The 22,718-nt window shown below is 31.9% G+C and overlaps 1 long non-coding RNA gene across 1 annotated transcript; it reads left to right on the forward strand.

Moving 5' to 3' along the window:
• Window positions 1–2,218: 2,218 nt before the first annotated feature.
• On the forward strand, window positions 2,219–3,612 carry LOC107853803. The gene is made up of 2 exons (XR_001669870.2): window positions 2,219–2,681; window positions 3,216–3,612. It is a non-coding gene; the product is annotated as an uncharacterized LOC107853803 (long non-coding RNA).
• Window positions 3,613–22,718: the final 19,106 nt, after the last annotated feature.

The following is a 22,718-nucleotide window of genomic DNA, read 5'->3' on the forward strand; positions in this document are numbered from 1 at the left end:
GACATATAAGTCGATTTGCTCAGTATGAATGGACGCACATGGTTCTATTTGTGAGCTTCACTCAATCCTCTTTTAATGTAGCCAACATACTTGAAAACACTTTCTGAAAACATATAAGTTGTCGGGAAGTTAACATGTTATGATATGACAACTTTTACTCTTTTTGATACATTAACTAAAGGCATATTTGGTTAATATCGCTGAATTATCTCAAGTATTCTACTACATTGTCTCTGAAGCATTCAATTGAAATAAATGTCTAAAATATGTGGAATTTAATCGTTTTGTTTACTGTAGAGTGCATAAACATGCAATTCAGGTTCCTTCTTCCAACATCACTTATGGCGATAAATGATGTAGCACCTTATTTCTTTAGGTGATAACTTCTTATCAATTGGTTGACATCCATTACATGAAGAGGCATATGTACTGCTGGTTTTGTCATTGAGCAAGCAAGTAAGAATGATGAGCGTTAGATTAAGCTTTACCATCATGCCATAGGTAGGATGTTGGCATTACCCAATAATGAGGATGTTGGGAGCAAATGTAAATTATCTGGCAGCCGAGGCAGTACGTGATAAATCCTTTCTTGGAAAAATAACGATCGACAGATCTGCTGAAGAAACAAATGGCATGCCCAGTTCCTCTCACTCTCTTGTTAGTGTTTCTTTTGGCGTACTGTCTCAAATGAGTTTTGGTTCCAGCAGAGAAAAATATTCCGAAGCAATTTTGTGTAGATCTTACTTCCCGTACAAGTGAGGGCCTTATAGACCCAGTAATTGGCAGGGACGCTGAACTTCAGAGTCTCATCGATATACTTTGCCGTCAAACCAAAAACAATCCTATTCTGCTTGGTCAAGCTGGAGTTGGAAAAACAACGATAACTGAAGGGTTGGCGATTAACATCACTGAGGGAAATATTCCTGCATTCAATTCATATTTTGTATATTTCACAATTTCTGAAAATTGAGTTTTCCGAACAGACATTATAGCGAGACTAATATGGACATTAAAATTAGATTTACGCAGAAAACTCTGATGTAATTCTAATTGCTACATACAAATTTTAGAGTTACAAATTATAGCTAGGTTACTATTATTGGGCCCGTGCTAGCGCGGACTTCTTCTTCTAGTATGCCAATAAGAATGACAAAGTGGTCATGGAAAAATGTATACTAACAAAAAGAACCAAAAAATGGAGCATAAGTTATATAACTTTTTTTAAGAGTTCGGTCCTCCGGGAAAGGGAGAACCAAAGTGTTACTTGAGAAAATTTGAGCACTTTCCACTAAATAGAGTATATCACACAAAGTGACTCAGGCATTAATTAAAAGGAAACGACTACATAGTTTATATTCACAAATTGAATTATAAAAAAAAATACATAGAATGAAAATCAATCTTCAATGGAAAAAGTTACTGCCTTTATTGTGATATTACTGAAAGTCTGAAAGCAATACTACTATAAAGAATTCCTTTGCATCGATTTTGTTTTTTTCCTCTGAAACTCTATAGTCGCCTTTTTTTCATGTTAATCAACAATATAGTTTTCTTTTTTTGGTTGAAAAAGAATTTATTCATTACTTAATATGCATCACACATAGTACAAAGCTGCGGATATAGTTTTCAACGTCACAATGAAAACGACTTATAGTATATAAGAACAATATGAATCCTAACGGTAGTTAACTTTTTATTTAGACGAAAATGAATTTGTTTTTTTTTTTTGACCAAACCAATTGTGGTTGGGAAAGATTTTTTTTTTCTCAATTTTTCTTTTGTGGACGCGTGGAAAAAGTTATTTTTGGACCAAGCCAATTTTAGTTGGGAAAGGTTTTCATGCCAATTCATTTAAGCCTATTTTACGTGGGAAAGATTTTGTTGTTATGTTAAAAAAAGTGAAAAAATAATTTTATCTGAAACAGAGATTTTTAATAAAGGATAAAAAATTCAAACAACATTTTCAAATCTCTCTCTCTAACCTCTAACGTATTAAAAGTATGAAATGTCTTACAAATATTGTTTAAATTTTTTATCCTTCATTAAAAGTTTCTATAATAGACAAAATCATCTTTTCACTATTTTTCTCAAATTATTTTCATTTAATTGTTATTTAACTGCATTAAAGTCCAATTTAAAATTGAATTGAGTTTCGAAAATTAAGGGACTTTACCTTTGGCCATGTGTTATATATATGGAAAGTCCATGAAAATTAGACGACATTGCAATTCTAATTAAGAGTTGAAATTCAATTTTCACTGTACAATAAGTATATTTTAAGTTTTTTTTCGAACAATATCATTTGAATATTCACGTAAATTTTAGCACTTTAGAATTATAGTTAATAAATTTTTGTTTATTACCAATACAATATATATACACACGCGCTTCGAGCTTTACAAAAAAACAAAAAAGTTTTAGGATTTGCTTTCTTTCATCCTTAAGTATGGAAAATTGAGGTGGTGTTCAACAACGATTTGGAAGGTGAAGATGGAGTGCATCGAGGTGGTGTCCAGCCTCTATTTGTAAGAAGGTGCATGGATTATTAGAATTTTTTTATAATTTGAGGTTTTTTTGGTGTTAAGTAGAGTTTAATCTTTTGGTCAAGGTGAAGTACAATGAAGATGACACCATTGGTGACTTGAAGAAGCTGGTTGCTGCACAGACTAGAACGAAAATAGGTAACGTTTGGATTCTAAGGATCTTGTCACAATTTGAAGTTCTTTTGGTGTTAATTAGGGAGTTTGATCTAATGGGTTGATTTTATAATGTTGTATTATAGTTCAAAATACGACATCAAATATATTGTAATGATGTCAATAGAGAGCAGGAACATGACCAGCCACATTGCTAAACCTGGTTGCCAAACAAAATGCGGGAACTTGACCGTTCCTTACCCATTCAGGATAGATATAGATGTTGGTTGCTCTATAGACTCTATATTTGACATTAGATGCGGCGGATCATCTGATCCTCCGATTGTCTATCTCAACTCTGGAGCCTCGAATGTCGTCAACATATAAACTAGAGTCCTGGAGGTCATCAACATATCAACTAGCCAAATACGAGTTAGAAACATCTTAACAAGAAGCTATCCAAGAGATTATGTTTGTTAATGCGGGAGTATCATTTTTCATGTTATCTAAGAAACATCAATAGGTTGACTCTCTTAAAATGCGATGATATAGTTATGGGTTTGATTTCTCAATATGAAGGGCGTAATTTCAGCACTGGGTATGTGACTTCATGTTCAAGAGGCAAGGACGTGAGCGGCAATGGGCTTGTTCTGGGATTGGTTATTGCCAAGCAGCCACCCCTAGAGGATTAATGACTTTTTTGGGTATTGTGAGTAGTGGGGCAAACCACACTATCGTTTGGTCCTTTAACACTTGTGGCTATGCTTTCCCTTGGCGAACAGGAAAAGTTCAAATGGAGGGGTGCATCAGACTTGGCGGACCCTAACTTTGTGAGCTGAATAGTGAATGCATTCAGAATTAATGCTGCATTTTTGAAGATTCAACAATTTTTGTAAAATAAATTAATGCTGCATTTGTGAAGATTCAACAATTTTTGTATATTTATTATTTGACATGATACATCCAGTTCATACTACATAGCCCAAACGATGGTACAACGCAAACATTTTAATTCACAACAACCTCAATCACTACTAGAAAATTGCTTATTACCTGGGGATTTTCATAGGAATAATGTGGTAAAATCTTCAGGTAATTTGATTACCTGCGGATTTTCTTACCGATTAGAATCCAAAGGAAGTATCTTCGTAGGTAATTATTACCTAGCTGCGAAAATAAATGTATGTTATTTGCGGATTTATCTGCAGATTTTACCTGCGGATTTTACATGCGAATTTTCACAAAAAAAAAAATCATCAATTATTCCCCACGAATATTCCCAAGTAAATTCCTAGGTAATTTAGCTGTGAAAATAAATCCGTAGGTACATTATTTGCGGATTTATTTGAGATCAAATATCAAAATTTTGCATGAATTATTTGATAAAATTTCGTAAAAAGGATTTTACTTTCGGGTTTTCAGGAAAAAATTTCCAAATTATTCCCTACGAAGATTCCCAAGTAAATCCCTAGGTAATTTAGCTGCGAAAATAAATCCGCAGGTACATTATTTGCGGATTTATTTGCGATTAGCTATAAAAATTTTGCATGAATTATTTGGTAAAATTTCTTGCAGATATTTATGAAACTATTCCGCAAGAAAATTCGTATGAAATACTCCAAATAAATCCGCAAGAACAAATTTTTTCAAAAAAAAATTCATAAATATTTAGCATATACATCCCCACAAAAATTTTCAAATAATAATTCACAAGCAAATTACTAAAAATATTTCACAATTAATTAAAAATCTATTCAAAACTTTCAATTATACTCAAAAACATCATTCAATACAAATCTAATGTAAACCCTCACAGCTAACAAAAAATACATAATTCTAAACATCCACATCAATAATGTATGATTCTTAAATGGTCCAAAACAAAATATTTTAAACTTGAATCTCAATAAAACTACCAACCATCAGGATCAGATCACTTTCATTCACGTAAACAGGATTATCAATTTCATTCACGTCGTCAGAGTCACCATCACTTTCATCCTCATAATCTTGGTTGTCTTCTTGAGATGGACGTTAATCATTTGCAGATGATTTCTTATATACATGTTTCATCAAGAAGTCTAATTTCTTTCTCATCCTCCTTCCACAATTAATGCACTTTGAGCAACTAATATTTCTTGTTTCTTTCTTTCAAACTCATTCTGCATAAGAATATGTTAATTCAGGTCATAAAAAGTGCTAAAAATATATTATTAGCATAAATTATATGATATTATAGTATCAAATAAAATCATAACAATCAACAAATATAAATATGTATATATTAGCATTTTCAAGTAACTATACTTAACCATTTTTCAAGTCACTACGACACATTTCAAGCCACTACACTTGACCATTTTCAAGTAACTAATTCACATTTCAAGTCACTACACTTAACCATTTCAATTCACTAGTACATATTTCAAATCACTACACTTGACCATTTTCAAATAATTAATTCACATTTCAAGTAATATACTTAACCATTTTCAAGTAAATATACTTAACCACTTTCAAGTAACTAATTCACATTTCAAGTAACTACACTTTAACAATTTTCAAGTCACTAGTATACGTTTCAAGTCAATATATTTAACCATATTTTCAAGTAACTACCACTACTAGAAAAAATAAGAAACGCGACCACAAAAACCGACCACATGTGGTCGTTGTTCCTGTTTTCACTTCAAGTCGCTAATTCACTTCATAAGTTACCAAACTAAACTAAATTCAAAATAAAAGTTCACATTTCAAATACCTACACTTGAAACATTTTCAAGTCACTAATTCACTTCACAAGTTACCAAACTAAACAAAATTCAAAATAAAAGTTCACATTTCAAGTACCTACACTTAAAACATTTTCAAGTTGCTAATTCACTTCTCAAGTGACCATGTACTTTACTAAATTCAAAACAAAGGATCACATTTCAAGTATCTACACTTAAGCATTTCAAGTAACTAATTCACTTCACAAGTGACCATGTACTTTACTAAATTCAAAACAAAAGTTCACATTTCAAATACCTACACTTAAACATTTTCAAGTCACTAATTCACTTCTCAAGTGACCACACTTTACTAAATTCAAAACACAAATTCACATTTCAAGTACCTACACTTAAACATTTTCAAGTCATTAATTCACTTCTCAAGTGACTATGTACTTTACTAAATTCAAAACACAAGTTCACATTTCAAGTAACTACACTTACACAAATCGAAGTCACTAATTCACTTCTCAAGTGACCATGCACCTTACTAAATTCAAAACAAAACTTCACCTATCAAGTACCTACACTTAAAACATTTCAAGTCACTAATTCACTTCACAAGTTGCCAAACTAAACTTAATTCAAAACAAAAGTTCACCTTTCAAGTACCTACACATAAATCCCTGCCCCTGAGCAATCCCTAATTTTAAACACCCTGTGCTACCTAACAATCCATTCCAAGATTTAGGGAGTACATTCTACTTGGCTACTTGCTCTCTGTTTCCCCTAAGAATACCCTCTCACAAACATGAAGAGAACCAAGCATCTCTGGTGAATCGATGAGAGTACAATTCAAGATTGGACACAACATGACCAGTGAAAAGTGAAATCAAACCTAACGCAAACAGCATTAACCCACAAACTTTGGTAATAAACTGTGAACTCATCATGTCACAATGCCAGTTAACACTAATCGCGTAATAAACTTATTCAAGTAAATATTTTCAAGTAGAGATCATATTCACAGAATAATAGACCATGAACACGGTATTCGGCCTAATACTACTAGTATCATTACTATGGTTTAACAAAATTCAATTTAGTAATCACGAACACAGAAGCTAAATTACCTAATAGTTATGATTAATCACAACTACTTTTACAGTGAGACTAGAATATATTTTATTGCTCGTACATCTCAAGATTGCAAATCTTTATTCATGGTACATTAGACAAATCAAAATTTCAAATCTTTCATAGATAACATTTCTGGAAAATATATATTTTGCCATACAAACTTGACATGATAAAATTAAAAAACTAAAATTTTGAATCCAACACCATATTAGACAATTACGCAAATATAGATAGCTCAAATCACTATAGGGAATGATGTCTATCTTGGTTTATTTCGGGCTTACCAGCAGATGGACGAGTGATGATCAAAGGGTTTCTTGTAGCTGAGCTGTTTTAATTCGTTTTTTCAATCTCTTTCAGCTTCGTCTTCATTTTCAGCAACTCAAATTTCAGCTCCTGATTTTCTCGTTTTAGACTAGAGACCTCGTCTGAAACAGAGCGGATATCAGTGGAGAACTGATGATTCATTTTGGAAGGAACAAGAGCTGGAATTCAGTTGCTACAAGCTGGCTCCCATCCATGACATCGCAAAGACGTTGCTGCTCGTAGTAAAGTACTTGCACAACTGTGGGCTCAAGCCGATGGGGATGACGGTTGATCGCTGGTCGTTGGTCTCCAACGGCCTTCGGCATTGGTGGCTTACCGATAGAGCAGCGGCTAAGAAGGGGAAAAGGCGGCAGCTTTGGTGGCCTTTGTTCTTTGAGAAAGAGAGAGTAGAGAGAAGTTAGAGAGAGAAGGAGGGTGGTGTGCGGCTGTTTTCTTTGTAAATGGAGGGGTAGGGTTTTTGTTGGATTAAAAAGGAAGACAAAGAGAAATGTGATCTCAGTCGTTGGATCAAATTTGATCGAGGGCTGAGATCTAGTTATTAAGAATATGATCAAAATTGGATGAAAAAATTAATTGAGTCTAATTAGATACCATTTGGCTAGAATTGTAATAAACTGAATAAAATTAGGCTAAAATTGTTATCAATTGACAAAATCAGGCTAAAATTTAAATAAATTAAATTAAGTCAGACTGCTATTTTAATAAATGTTATAAATATTATTATGATAATAATAATAATAATAATAATAATAATAATAATAATAATAATAATAATGACTAAGAATCAAACAGATTGGGAAATTGAATTGAATTAAGGCTGCTATTTTAATAAATGTACTACTGATGTAATAATAAAAACGAAAAAAATAATAAGATGTCGATATCTATGTATTTGTAAATTGTGAATGTGCATATTTGTGAAAATAATTTGATAAATATTAACAAAATATTATATTTAAATTACATAAAATATAAAATTACTTGATAAAAATAAATTTTCTATTTAGAAATCATGATTACGACACTTCGGTATTTATTTGATATCAAAATAATACGTAAAATTAATAATTTTGGTAAAATAGCATCCTAAAAGGAGCATCGATAGATCAAAATTGGGTGTCAGCACTACAGCAGTCGGAATATATATTTCCCAGAATTTATGTATGTCACATAAAAAATATTATATAAAAACCGATAATGAATTTGAAATAAATTGAGCATAAATATAATAATAATAATTTAATAATAAATCAAGGTGACATCTTTTGATTGTTTTCTCTATGAGATTTCAAGAAAATGAATACAACAATTAACCCGATTTAGTCCCACAAATTGGGGTCTGTCGAGGGTACAGTATACGCAGACCGTACCGTTGAGGTAAATATGTTGTTTTCATTAAACCCTCGGTTCAAGAAAAATAGTCTGAAGTTGTCCAATTTCAAGAAAAATATTAGTGAAAATTGATTTAATATTGACCGTTGTTCAAATATGATGAATGGTTGAGATTAGAATTGAGGAAATGAGTCAAATTGAGATTAGATATTGAGTTAAAAAATAGAATTAGAAATTTCAATCGAGTCAAATTAAACTCAATTGACACAAATTGAGTATAAATGACTAGAATTTAAATAAATTAGTAAAATTGAATTGAATTAGGTTGATATTTAATAAACACAATAACTATATAAAATTAATATTAAAAAAATAAATAAAATTATTATTTTTAATAATTGAGTAGACTACTATTTAATAAATGTAGGAAAGACGTAATAACAAAAACAACAACAACAACAACAGCAGCAGCAACAACAACAACAACAACAACAATAATAATAATAGACAATTTGTAAATTATGGGCATGTATACTTGCGGAAATAATTTAATAAATATAGTAACTATAAATTAATATCAAAAAAAGCGACGGATATTAAGACTCGATATAAATGAAATAATAACATAATAATAATGAGAAAAATAATAAGAACTAATATAAATTTAGTTTAAAATGAACCAAATTGAATTCAAAAACAGATTAAAATTGACATAAATTAGATACAAGGGTGGCTAGAATTTAAATAAAATTGAGAAGATAATTGAATCAACTTAGACTGCTATTCAATATAATAATAATAATAATAATAATAATAATAATAATAATAATAATAATAATAATAATAATAATAATAATAATAATAATAAATATTGATCAACAGCTGAGATCTAAAGATTAAGAATTTGGTTAAAAAAATTGAATGAAATTTGAAATTGAGTTCAATTGAACACATTTGGGCTAGGCTTGTAATAAATTGGATAAAATAGGCTAAAATTATTATAAATTGACAAAATTAGGCTAAAAAATAAATAAATTGGAAAAAATTAAATTGACTAAGGTTGCGGATTAATACAATAATAATAATAGTAAAATAAATAAGATAATTATTCTCAGATTAGACTGCTATTTAAATATAATAATAATAAATAAATATTGGTCAACAACTGAGATCTAAAGATTAGGAATTTGGTTAAAAAAATTGAATGAAATTTGAAATTGAGTTCAATTGAACACAATTTGGCTAGGTTTGTAATAAATAGGATAAAATTAGGTTAAATTGTTATAAATTGGCAAAATCAGGCTAGAAAATAAATAGATTAGAAAAAATTAAATTGACTAAGGTTGTGGATTAATACAATAACAATAATAACAGTAAAATAAATAATATAATTATTCTCAGATTAGTTATGAATAAATTTTGTAAATAAAAATACGACACATAATATATTACTTTAAAATCAACGATAACAATAATTCAAAATAAACACCTATAAATTATGAATATAAAATTTAAAATTGTTGATAATACATATGTGATACCATCTATGTCAATAAACTAATTTTAATTTCTTGAGCATCATTTGCTTGATAATACGTATCTACCGATTTAATGTCTAATTTCTTTTTATTTTATGTTTTTTATTCTTCAAATTTATCCTTTTCCTATTTAAAAATTTCAAGTCACAAAATTCCTACATAAATCCCCAAGAAATAATTTCAGCTAAATTTGTAGCAACACAATCCCCGATATATTTCCACCAAAATATCTTTAAGTAAATCCGTAGGATAAATTACCTGGAGACTTTTCTATGGATTTAAAAAAATATATATTTTTTCATATACCTGCAAATTTACCTAGAGATAAAATACCCGCCGATGTATTTCCCCAGGTAATGTCGCAAGTAATAATTTCGCAGGTAAATCCCCAAAAATAAATCCCCAGCAAAATTCGCAGCACAAAATCCCCAAATAATTTCCCAGGTAATAAAATTAATTACATAAATTTCCACCAAAATATCTTCAAATACATCCGTAGGATAAATTACCTGAGAATTTTTCTATGGATTTAAAAAATATATATATTTTTTCATATACCTGCGGATTTACCTAGAGATAAAATACCTGCCGATATATTTCCCCAGGTAATGTCACAATAATTTCGTAGGTAAATCCCCAAGAATAAATCCCCAGCAAAATTCGCAGCACAAAATCCCCAAATAATTTTTCAAATAATAAAATTTATTACATAAATTTCTACCAAAATATCTCTAAGTAAATCCGTAGGATAAATTACCTAGGGATTTTTTTATGGAATTAAAAAATATATGTATTTATTTATATACTTGTGGATTTACCTAGAGATAAAATATCCGCCGATATATTTTCCCAGGTAATGTCGCAAGTAATAATTTCGCCGGTAAATCCCCAAGAATAAATTCCCAGCAAAATTCATAGCACAAAATCCCCAAATAATTTCTCAGGTAACAAAATCCATTACATAAATTTTCACCAAAATATCTCTAGGTAAATCCGTAGGATAAATTACCTGGGGATTTTTCTACTGATTTAAAAAATTTATATATTTGTTTATACACCTGTGGATTTACCTAGAGATAAAATATCCGCCGATATATTTTCCCAGGTAATGTCGCAAGTAATAATTTCGCCGGTAAATCTCCAAGAATAAATTTCCAGCAAAATTCACAGCACAAAATCCCCAAATAATTTCCCAGGTAACAAAATTCATTACATAAATTTCCACCAAAATATCTCTATGTAATCCGTAGAATAAATTACCTGGGGATTTTTCTACGGATTTAAAAAATATATATATTTGTCCATATACCTACGGATTTACCCAGAGATAAAATACCCGCCGATATATTTCCCCAAGTAATGTCGCAAGTAAGAAATTTGGCAATATGACGTCAAATTTACCTGCGGAATTTGTTGCACATATATAGTTCGCAGGTAATATATTTTAATATTGACAAATTTAATAATTTCGTAGGTAAATCCGCATGTATTTCCTGCGATGTTATTCCCTAGGTAAAATTCCCAGGTAATAAGCAGTTTTGTAGTAGTAAATTTCATTTATTGATACAATTTAAGTGTAATTTACCCACTTTGAAGGAACACTAAGTGGAAGAAAAATACGAAGATCAGCTAGATAAGGCTAAATACGGAGATCAACTAGGTATGACTTTGAATATCCTTTTTAAATCTATACAACTGATTCATTATTTGTATTAGCACACATTTTTGCATTAAGAACTCACATGGCGTGAAGGTTTTTAATTGTGAAAAATGAGAGAATTTTAAGCTTCAAGTATTCTGTTCTTTGTGTACATTTTTTAACCAATAAAACGGATCAGTTTATTTGATCGACCATATGTGTCTTTTTTATTTTTGCAAAGTATCTAAAGACAGTAAGTATAGCGATAATGATTTTTTGAGTTATAGGATTAGAATTTTGAATTTTATGTGTTATGTTTTGTCCCGGTTTTTCCTCTCTTTGCTCATAAAAAATGAAGCTTGGAACCGTTCAGGTTTGCTTTGAATTATAGAAAGGATGATATAAGAAAAAAAATAATGGATCAAGTTCGTACAAGACCAAATTTCACAAAACTTGTTCATGAATTGTGTAGTGATTTGAATCCTCCTAGCCTCCTCATTTTGTTGGTACTTACTCATGTCTTTCTTATTTAATTTCTTGATGATATTATGTTAATATGATATTTGATCAAAGAATTATATATCTTTTAGTTTTTATATTGTAATATTGAGGGATCATGGAACGAGAAAGTGGGCGGGTGAGGATTGGGAATTGAACCCACACATGTTGTGTCCATTTATATCATTAGCTTTGATTCGGATTCTATATTTGTATTAGAATCTATAAACTCAAAATTTCGAATTCGTTTCTAAATATTACTATACTCGATTATAAGCCTTGATGGTTATTTGTAATATGATAATTTATGTTTTAACTCGAGCTTTAAAATTTGTGGAACATTTCATAGATGTGTAAAGTTTTTTTTATCATATTAGTTATGTAGTTTGGATAATGATGATTGATTAGTTACTTGTGATGATTACTTTATGAATGACTAATTTGTACATTAATTTTTTTTATAACGTCAGTATACAGAACTTTAGTCTCATTTTTTAATTACACCTAAGTCCGTTCTACCGTACCCAAAAAGCCATTTGAGGGGTCGTATATAGAAGTGAGAGCAGCTCACTTGGGAATTAACATTACAAATGTAATAAAGTTTATTGCGGATTGGAAATTGGTACAAATGAATTCTCTTATACTTTTCTGGTAATCCTTGTTTTAACTAGGTCATATATGAATAAATATATGAACTTTCCAACACGTTCAATCTACATAATGTGTGTGCATTTTAATTTTATTGATTTTTTATTAATATATTCCACTATTGATTTTCTTATTCATCAGTTGGACAGTTGTTCATAATGGTGTCCTCATAAAATAGCAGAAGAAAAGGACGATTATTTGGTTAGTCATAGAAATATGTCAAACTAAGAGAAAATGGTCAAATATCCTCCGATCTTTACCCCAAATCTCAACTACATACTTATACTTTGAAGGGGTCCTATGACCCCCCTGAACTATTTAAAAATGAAATATATACCCTCCAAACGCTAACGCCTAGATGCGTAATGAGAAGTGAGCAACACGCACCTGCCATGTAATGCCACCTAATTTCCACGTAAAATTATTTTTTTTATAAAAAAAAATTAATTATTATTCTTTAATATATATATATATATATATACTCTCTTCTTTTCTTTCCCAGATTCTCTCCTTTTTGTTTCCATTGTTCAGATAGCAATCTTAGCCATAACTTTTAGAAAAGTTCATTAAGAAAAGGAATTATATCAAATTCTTGATGGAGATAAAAAAGCTAAAAATAATAGCTTTTGCTACCTCAGTTAACGCTAAGTCGATAACAATTTTTCTCTTTTAGAATCAACAATCTGAGTTAAATTGCCAAAATTAATTTTAATCAAGTGGGTGTCACTGTTGGGGATGATCAATTTGGTGGTTTTGATGGAATTGAAGATGACCAATTTGGTGATTTTAGAGTCTTTGGTAGAAGTAATTGTTAATTTTGCTATTTTGATGGAATTGAAGATGACCCATTTGGTGTTTGTGTGCTGAAATAATGGTTAATTGAGTTGCTTTTTGATGGAATTGTAAAATTTGGGGTGTGTGTGTGGAGCAACCATGGTGTGTTATTTTTTATGGAATTTTGAAATTTGGTGTGTGTGTGTGTGGAGCAGCCATGGTGTTTTGTGTTTTGTTGAAGAAATGTCATTGATGAGTTTTTGGTGCCATTGTTTGTGAAGAAGAAGAATTGAAGAGGAAGAAAGAAAATGTCATTGATGAGTTCTTGAATGTCATTGATGCCATTGTTTGTGAAGAAGAAATAAATTATTGTTGTTGTTGTTGTTGATTTTGTAAAGAAGGAAGCTCTTTCTTTCTCTCTCGTTCTTTCTTTCTTTTTTTTGCTTCAAGAAAATTTAGTGTTTTAGGCTTATTGGGGTGGGTTTTTGTTCTGAGAAGAAAGAACGAACCTCACTCCTTGTAACTTCACAAATTACTGTACAATCAATTTAGTGCTTCAGGCTTTTGTAACTTTGTATCATTTCTTATGGAATTTTGAATTTCCTTTTTAAAGTAAAATAAATGAATTTTTTTTGTGGGTTTTATATATGGACACATCCATGAATTGAAATAGAGAAAGATGAAGAAGAAAATGAATTGGAGATGAGGAAGATGAGAAATTAATCGTGGACATCATTGATGAGTTCTTGAATCTTTTTTTCTTGAGAAAGAGAAGAAGAAAGAAAGAAAACGTATAAGGCAACAAAACCTTTTTGTTTTGAATCCTTTTGAAGAAGATTATGAACCCTAAAGCTTCAATTTTAGAATGGAGGTTACTATTGAAAGTTTTGAAATGGTAGACAACAAAACCTAAACTTCAAGCTTTAAAATTGACAAAAATAAAAAAGGAAGAAGACATAGAAGATGGAAGATTTAATGGCTAACAAATGAGGATTTTTTTAACAGAAAAAAAAAAAATTGGATTTACACGTGGCTTAAAAAATGCAGATTTGTGTGCTGTAGGCAAGTCCTATGTGCCTAAAGGAAGTAAATACAATTTCTTGTACATGTCAGCATTTTAGGGTCATAAAAAATCAAAAATAAAAGTTTAGGGAGGTAATAAATTCGGTAAAAATAAGTTTAGGGGGGTAATAGATCACCTTTAAAGGTTGAGTGTGTAGTTGAAATTTCGACTAAAGGTTAGAGGGGTAATAGATCATTTTCTCTCAAACTAACAATGATATTTACATTAAATTTAAATCCGAATCTATTGATGTTTACATCGATCAAGAAAATCACGCCAATTGCAAGTATAAAAAGAAACTTATAATAATTCTATTATTGTCCAAAAAAATAGTCTTAAGTATGTTATGTGAAAAGTTATAATTAAAGATTTGTTAAAATTTAAAAGCAAAAACAAATCTTTCCATTTTTATTTATTTATCTTATTTTAACTTGTTACGGGTCACACAAGCCGGCCTTGGACACACCATGGAAAGATGATTAAACAAAAAATATACAGATTTTATTTTTTTCTTAGAATAGGACAACAATCTATGAGCTTTTGTTAGGCCAAATCTTAAAATTATGTGTCATAAGCTTGGTGTGGCGAATGGTGAAACATCTAGGGGATGAGAGTATTTGCGAGTAGGGATGGCTAAGGGTGGGTGGATTTTAAGCTATGCTAGCGGGGTTGGGAGGTTGAAGTTATCGTGAGTTTTTGTAGTTTTGCCCTACAAGGGCTTTGCCCCATTTCCATCCCTATTAAGTAACGAGCACAATTATCCAAGAATATGGTGTATTGAATGAGACTATTTTTTTTTTTTATCAGAGAATTCGATTTAGAATTCTAAATAATACTTAATATAGAAAGTAAATCATGAAAATGAAGTTCGACGTCTATAAAAAATGAACTATATAAAGCCTAAAAAGTTATATTTGAAATCACAATGTCTATTTTTCTTGAATGCAAAAATAAATCCATTAACCAATATATCTACGAGGTCTATAATATAACAACCATCATCATAAAATTAGTGAAGTATACTTTTCTTAATATAATAAGGACAAACATACAATGCACATTTTCATAAATATTAAGGGACAAACGTGTGTGCCCCCTATTTCTACTCGAAAGAAGAGTAAACAAAACTGAAATGTAAGTAATAATGTTTTTTTTTTAAAAAATCAAGATGAGCAAAGAAAACAAAGTAAAATTTATAATAATAATAATAATAAAAATAATAAAAATAATAAAAGCATACATTGAAATCTCAATCTTCATCAAAATTTCATCTTAGATATTTTATAATTCAGACTTAATTTAAAATTAATATTATATAATATTTTAAAAAAATATTAATTGAGACAAGACGCACACAACGTGTGCACATGCACCTCTTTTATCATAAACACAAACGATTACAATATTTTTGGAGTACTACTTTTAAAAACAATTTGATATAAGAAAAATTCAGTAGTATGAGAAAAATATGGAATAGAAAGATAAGTTTGATCAAATATTAAAAATTTGAAAACTAAGATTCAGTAATTAAAGAGTGCTAAGAAATTTATGGCCAAAAAAATATATTTTAAAAATTACGGAGTACTTAAATATATGGTAATTGGTAAGAGGAAAATATAATAAGAGTATTATTTTCGTATATTGTGCTTCATCAAAGTTGTCCTATTTCTCACTCAACAACTTCTAACAGAAGGTCGTTATATCTGTAAATTCTCTTAGGTTGATGAAAATATGCATGTCAATGAACCTCCGATGATTAGAGTCTTCAGTACTCAGGTATTGAATTATGTCTAGTTAATTTAGCTTTCTCATCTTATATTTGGTTATTAGGTCGTACTGTGTTAGGAAATTTGAAGTTTTGATGATGGACATATAGATGAAACATGTTGTGCAAGCTGGTCCATTCAAGTGAAGAAAGAGAAGTTACAGGTCCTCACATGTATTGCATATTGAAGTTGATGCAAGACTGACAAGGCATTAAGACAGAAGCGGATAAGCAAGGAAACTCAGACATGCTACCAATGCTTATCACATACAACAAAAAGATAGAGGAGAAGAAAAATGCAACACTTAGTGATTGAGTTAATCAAGGAGTCCTACCAGACTAGGAGATAAAGTGGAAAAGTTCTATTCAGCAAAGGAAAGAGAGAGAAACACGACAATAAGGAATGAAACTACCTGAGAGTCCTATTGAAGAAAGAAGAGCATATCATCTAAAGGACTCTATCAGGAGTTGGCTTAAATAGAAGAAAACGACGTTCAAAGTTTCACTCACTCAAGCACTGATAAAGAAAATCATCAATCAGCAAATTAGTTCATCAACTTGAAGAAGAACCTGGTCCTTTACTTAGTAAGTCATAGACTCTATATAATAGGTTGGTCCTTGAGTTGTAATGAGTCTTTGTTCTAGTCTCAGTGAATTATAAACTGAGTTAGGAGTTGTGTCTTCAAGTTAGGAAACTCGAAGACTTGGGTACACTTATCTTGAAAAAATTTATGTTATTGTAGAAATAGGAGTTAGAAGCTTTAATTCCTAGTTTACAAGAAGTCTTATAATTTGTTGATTGTTGAGGCTCAAGAGTATTAGTGAAGTTGGGGTTAAATCCTGTATAAGTACAGGTCGCGGTTTTTTTACACCTTTCTTGAGCCGGGTGTTTTTCACGTAAAAATAATTATCTTCATTTTTACTTCAGTGAACCATGTTAGTTGACTTGTTCCACTGGTAGTCAACTATTAGAGTAAAATACTAAAATCAGTAGGGTATGCACTCTAACAAGTGGTATCAGAGTGAGGTTGTCTTAAATAAGGATAACACCTAAGAAAAGATCACTATGATGAATTTCGCACCTCCTACTGGGCACAGTGAAGGTCAGTCAACTAATAGACCTCCACTCTTTGATGGTTCTCACTTTATCTGGTGGAAAGACAGGATGAAAATGTTCATCCAAGGTGAAGACTACGAATTATAGGATAGGATCACTAATGGTCCTACTATTCCAATGAAGTTGGTTGACGGTAAACAAGTTAAGAAAGTAAGGAGTGAATTTACTGTTGATGACTTAGTGGCATTACAGAAAAATGCTAAGGATAAGAACATCTTAGTCTGTGGACTAGGATCGGCTGAGTACAACAGAGTGTCAACTTGTACCATACTAAGAAAATTTGGGATGATCTAGTCAATGCATATGAGGGTACCTCTCAGGTAAGAAAATTCAGGATTGCTCTTATTTTTACTGAGTATAAAACATTTAAGATAAAGAAGAATGAATCCTTGCATGAGATGATAACAAGGCTTACTGCCTTAACAAATGAGTTGACTTCCTTAGGAAAAGTCATCACTGATGAGGAACAAGTTGAAAAGGTGCTGAGGGTACTACCAAAATCAAAATAGAATGTTAAAGTGACTGTAATTAGGGAGGCAAAGGATCTCACAAGCATGACACTGAATGAACTGGTAGGAAATTTGAGGACTTATGATATGGAAATTGATAGAACTAATGAACAAGTAGCCTCTGAGAAAGTCTTGGCTTTGAAGGCCTCAGACAGTGATGATGAAGTTGAACTTGACTAGGAATAAGTTGCCTTCATAACTAAGAATTTCAGTAAATTTTTTAAAAAGAAAAAGGGAATAGGTAGCAAGAAACGTTCCAATGACAATCTAAATGGATGCTATAAATATGGAAAGACTGATCATCAGATCAGGGATTGTCCTATTTGGGAAGTAGAATGGAGAAAGAAAAGGGCTGAGAAAGAATTGAAAGAAAAAGTCAAAAGAAAGGAAGAATATGCTATGGTAGCAGCTTGTGGATCTGATTCAAATGATGATGAAATTGATGAAACAACATTCATGGCCTTAGGAGATTCTGACTTAGAGAAAGAAGATGATGCTTCTGAGGTAAGTAAACTTGAACTTAAAGAAAAATTGCATTTATTTTCAAAAACAAAACTTATTTTCTTGATGAGTGCACTAATTGATGATTTTCAAGATTTAACTTCTGATAGGGATGAGTTGTTCAACAGTCTTGCAAGTCTAAAATTTGATCTCATTGATTTAAAAGCCTGCAAGAATACAGTTGAAAAAGAAAACTGCACTCTCAAGAAACAGGTCGCACAACTTGATTCTTTAAATATCTTAAGTCTGAAGTCTTAAAATTGACACTCACTGAAAATGAAGAAGGGCCATGAGTAAAGAACAAGAAAGTGCTGAACTTGAACTAGTCAAGTACAAATAAGAATGTAGTGATGCAACATATATGGTGAATAAACTAAGTCAAGAAGTCTCTAAACTGAACCTTGATCTTGAAAGAGTGATCAGGTGGACAAATTCTTCAAGAATTATTCATAAATTGAGTGAAAGAAATCATAGTGAAAAGGCAGGTTTAGGTTTCCACAAAAGTATTTGTGGTACACAACACAAGATCGGCTCGCCTGATCCACCACTAAAGAATCACCTGTCGGGGTAGATACACGAATAAGCATGGAAAGAGGTTCACTAACAGAATCAAAACCCGAAGCAAAATACACAGACACATAGGAGAAAGTCAATCCGGGATCAAATAGTACAGATGCAAGTCTGAAACAAACGAGAAAGGTACCTGTAATCAAAACATCAGAAGCCTCTGTCTCAACTCTGGCTGGTATAACATAACATTATCCACGACTACCAATTGGCTGAGTAGCCCCACGACCACCAAAACGGGCTCTACCATCCCAACCTTTTACACATTTGGTAGAACCCTTACCTCTCACAACTGAAATAGGAGTAGCTCTAAAAACACGGCGAGAACAGTCCTTGGCCACATGGTCATTCCCATCACACACATAGCAACCTCTATGACCAGTCTCAACAAGAGAAAGTACAACTGAGCCCGAACAAACACCCTGAATTGCTGAACTAAAAGATCCACTACCTGAAATCTATAAAGTTACCTACACTGGCCTACCGTGGTATCCACGAGAACCTCTAAAATCTCTGTCTCGATAGGTTTGACTCCTGAACTTACCAAAACATCGCCCCTTTTTGGCGCCTCCTTGAGATTCACTAAGAATATCCTATCCATCTTAGCATGATCCACAATACTCTGAAAAGAAGCCCCAAACACAATCATCTGAGACATTGCCAACTGAAGGGAGACAACCAAACCCTTCACAAACTTTTGAATCTTCTCAAACTCGGTGGAAATGCTATCATAGGAATATCTGGATAGGGCATGGAAGCATGACTTATACTAAAAAACAGTCATGGAGCCCTGCTCCAAATGATCAAACTCATCCCGCATACGATCTCTCAAACTGAAAGGCACAAATCTCTCTAGAAAGGCATCAACAAACTGATCTCATGATAACTTAAGAGCATCAACAAGCCTACAACCGACAAATGATATCCACTAATTCCTCACAATATCTCTCAACTGATAGGAGTGTAAGCCACACCATCCGCACAGAAAGAGTGAAACACAACTCAGAACATAAGATATGAAAGAATTCACACGATAAGGAATAAAATGAGGGAGGTTTCCTAAAGACATCCTACAACTTTTCGAAGATAGATACGGACGCCTACATATCGATCCACGAGACTCTATTAGACATTCCGTTCTTACACCATTGAGACCAATAAAACCTGACTACTTTGATACCAATTTGTCACGACTAAAAAACGAGGGTCATGATAGCATTTGTCACGGCGTACCTTGATAAGTACGCCTATCGCCCAGACTGATACGAAAAGAGGATAAAACAGAAATATCCCAAGGTAAGACTTCTAGAACAAAGCCGAACTATATAAGTAATCATAACAATGCGGTAAGAACTTATCCAAAATACCAATATAATCATGCCCAAAAATAGGTGTCAATAGTGTAAGAACTACTAATACGATCCAAGAGTCAAATACATCAGAAAAATAATCACAAAGAAATAATAACTGTATCCAAATAATAATAAAAATATAACTACGATAGAAAGATAGAGGTGAACTTCGGACGCCAGAATGTTCAACCGCTACCTTGGAAGTTCCAACAATCGCCCGAGTCTATCAAGCAGAGGCACACTCGAGCTAGGACTTGCACCGAAAGGGCGCAGTAGGCTGAGTACGGTCTACTTGTACTCAGTAGGTATCATAGGCCAACCAAACAAAGTAGTAAATAAAGCATACAAAATATACACTAAGGACATGTCACCTGCAATTATAAAATGTCCCACAACGATAGCTCACACCGCTTGCATTAGTAATTCTAATATATCTCCCATATATAAATAAAAACACACTAAGATATAGAATACAAGTATACATTATGTCACATATAAATAGAACAAGAGAGAACATGTAGTACAAGATCATCAAATATAAGTAAACGAAGGTAAGACAAATACATAGGTGACAAGCCAATAAGGCAATACAACACAACAAAAACACAATAAAGTAAGTGCAATTCATATGATGATGATGATGCATGAGCACAACCTTCGGGATCGTCGCATAATCCCCGTATACACCTACGGAACTAAAGCTTCCCGACATAGGACCCATAGGAGGTTCGTCAATCCGTATACAATCCACATATCTCATATATTCTTTCTGGCACATCCCTCGAAAAGGGTTTTATAAGGTGTTACAATATCTTTTAAAAAGGTGTTGCCAGTGTTTCTTAGATGTTCCCATGGTGGTACCAATGTTTCATGAATGAGTATGATATGAATATGTAATGCTCACAACTAATCAGAATGAGTATTTCCACAACCAAACACATGATATATTTTCACAATCAATCACAATGATACATTTCCACAACCACATTAGTCAATATCTACTCATTATTTTCATTTCATCCATGAATTTTCACATGTTTCATATGCCAATAAAGTATGAATATAATCACAATACACCAATAGTACCACATTAAGCATTTTAACAATACAATATAATTACTCATATGTATTCAAAGTTATCAATATCTCATAGGACCGCACACGGTCATATATATCACATAATATCTCAATTTCGATAATTACATCATATATAAGCCCCCACATGGGCACAACACATAGATAATTATTTTTCATGATTAGTTCCCACCCTTAGCATGCATTTTGTACCATCATTTACTACCCAACCCAGTCTGAAAGAGTTAAGCCATAACCTACTTCAAAAATCGAAACCGGTCCGCTACACTTGAACCCGCGACCTTACTTCATGAACTATTCCACACTCCACTAAAAACATCAAATATGAAATTATGCGTCAAGACAAAACCAATGACACCCATATTGACTACTTTTGGTTTGGGGTCAAAACGGACCTCCAAAATGGATTTTCGAAAAAGAAGGGCAAAATCTGAACTTTACTTCAAAAACACGTTTCCCATATTTTTAGGAACCTACAGCTGAATATCCAAGTTAAATCGGGTCAAAAACGAGCTTCAAATCAAAGAAAAATCATTTTTGAGCTTTATCGGGTAAAAATCTTTGAAATTCGGGTTATAATCAAGAATCAAAATTATTTAAAATCAAGCTCTAAAATTTTTGAGGTTTTGAAAATTAATCAAAAAATTACTACAAAAATGGTGAATTCTTACCTTTAGAGCATAATAAAACCAAGAAAAAGGTGTTAATCTAGCTTCTCAAGCTCTCACAAACTTTACTTTTAAGCTCCCACATTATTTTAGCATTTAACTCCCAAGAGCCAAGATGAAATGAGCAAAATGGGTCAAAAAGGGTGAAAATCTGCTATTTATTGTAGATTTTCTGTAATACCAGTTTTTTTTGTTGATTGATCGGACTTTGACGGGGTGCTCAGAATTTGTTCGGAGTCCGATACATGCAAACGAACTATGCAAGCATACTAAATTCGACGTTCCGGATGCGATAGCGATATCAGATTTTCAAAAAAACATCATTTTCACAAAGTTGACTCCGAAAATCTAAAATCATAATTTTTCAAATCGAGTGTCGAAATGAGATTTAAAAGCCGTAAAATCATACCAAACATGCTAACACCCTAAATTCGATATTCTGGATCTGTTGGGGAAGTTGAATTTTTCATTCGAGGTCGTTTCTACCAAATGTGGATCCCCCACCCATATTTTCAATTTTCCAACTTTTCGACCAATAGGTCGAAATGAGCTCAGGTGCACCGGGACCCGAACCAAAAGTCTACCTAGCCTAAAATCGATATTCTAGAGCTGCTGGCATAGTCCGTTCGATCATCCGTCACACGAATCAAAAGATATCCACATAAATCTAAAATAAGGCTCTCGAAGCCATAAAAAATCACAATATTGCATAAATGACACCAAAATGTATCGAAAATCATGTCAATCACTCACACACCTCAGAAATACCATAATGCAACTATGAGGAGAGGTAAAACAGTCAAATCATACAAAATCACAAATTTCATATATTTCA

The sequence above is a fragment of the Capsicum annuum genome, chromosome 2, assembly GCF_002878395.1.
Source record: "Capsicum annuum cultivar UCD-10X-F1 chromosome 2, UCD10Xv1.1, whole genome shotgun sequence".
NCBI classification, from domain to species: domain Eukaryota; kingdom Viridiplantae; phylum Streptophyta; class Magnoliopsida; order Solanales; family Solanaceae; genus Capsicum; species Capsicum annuum.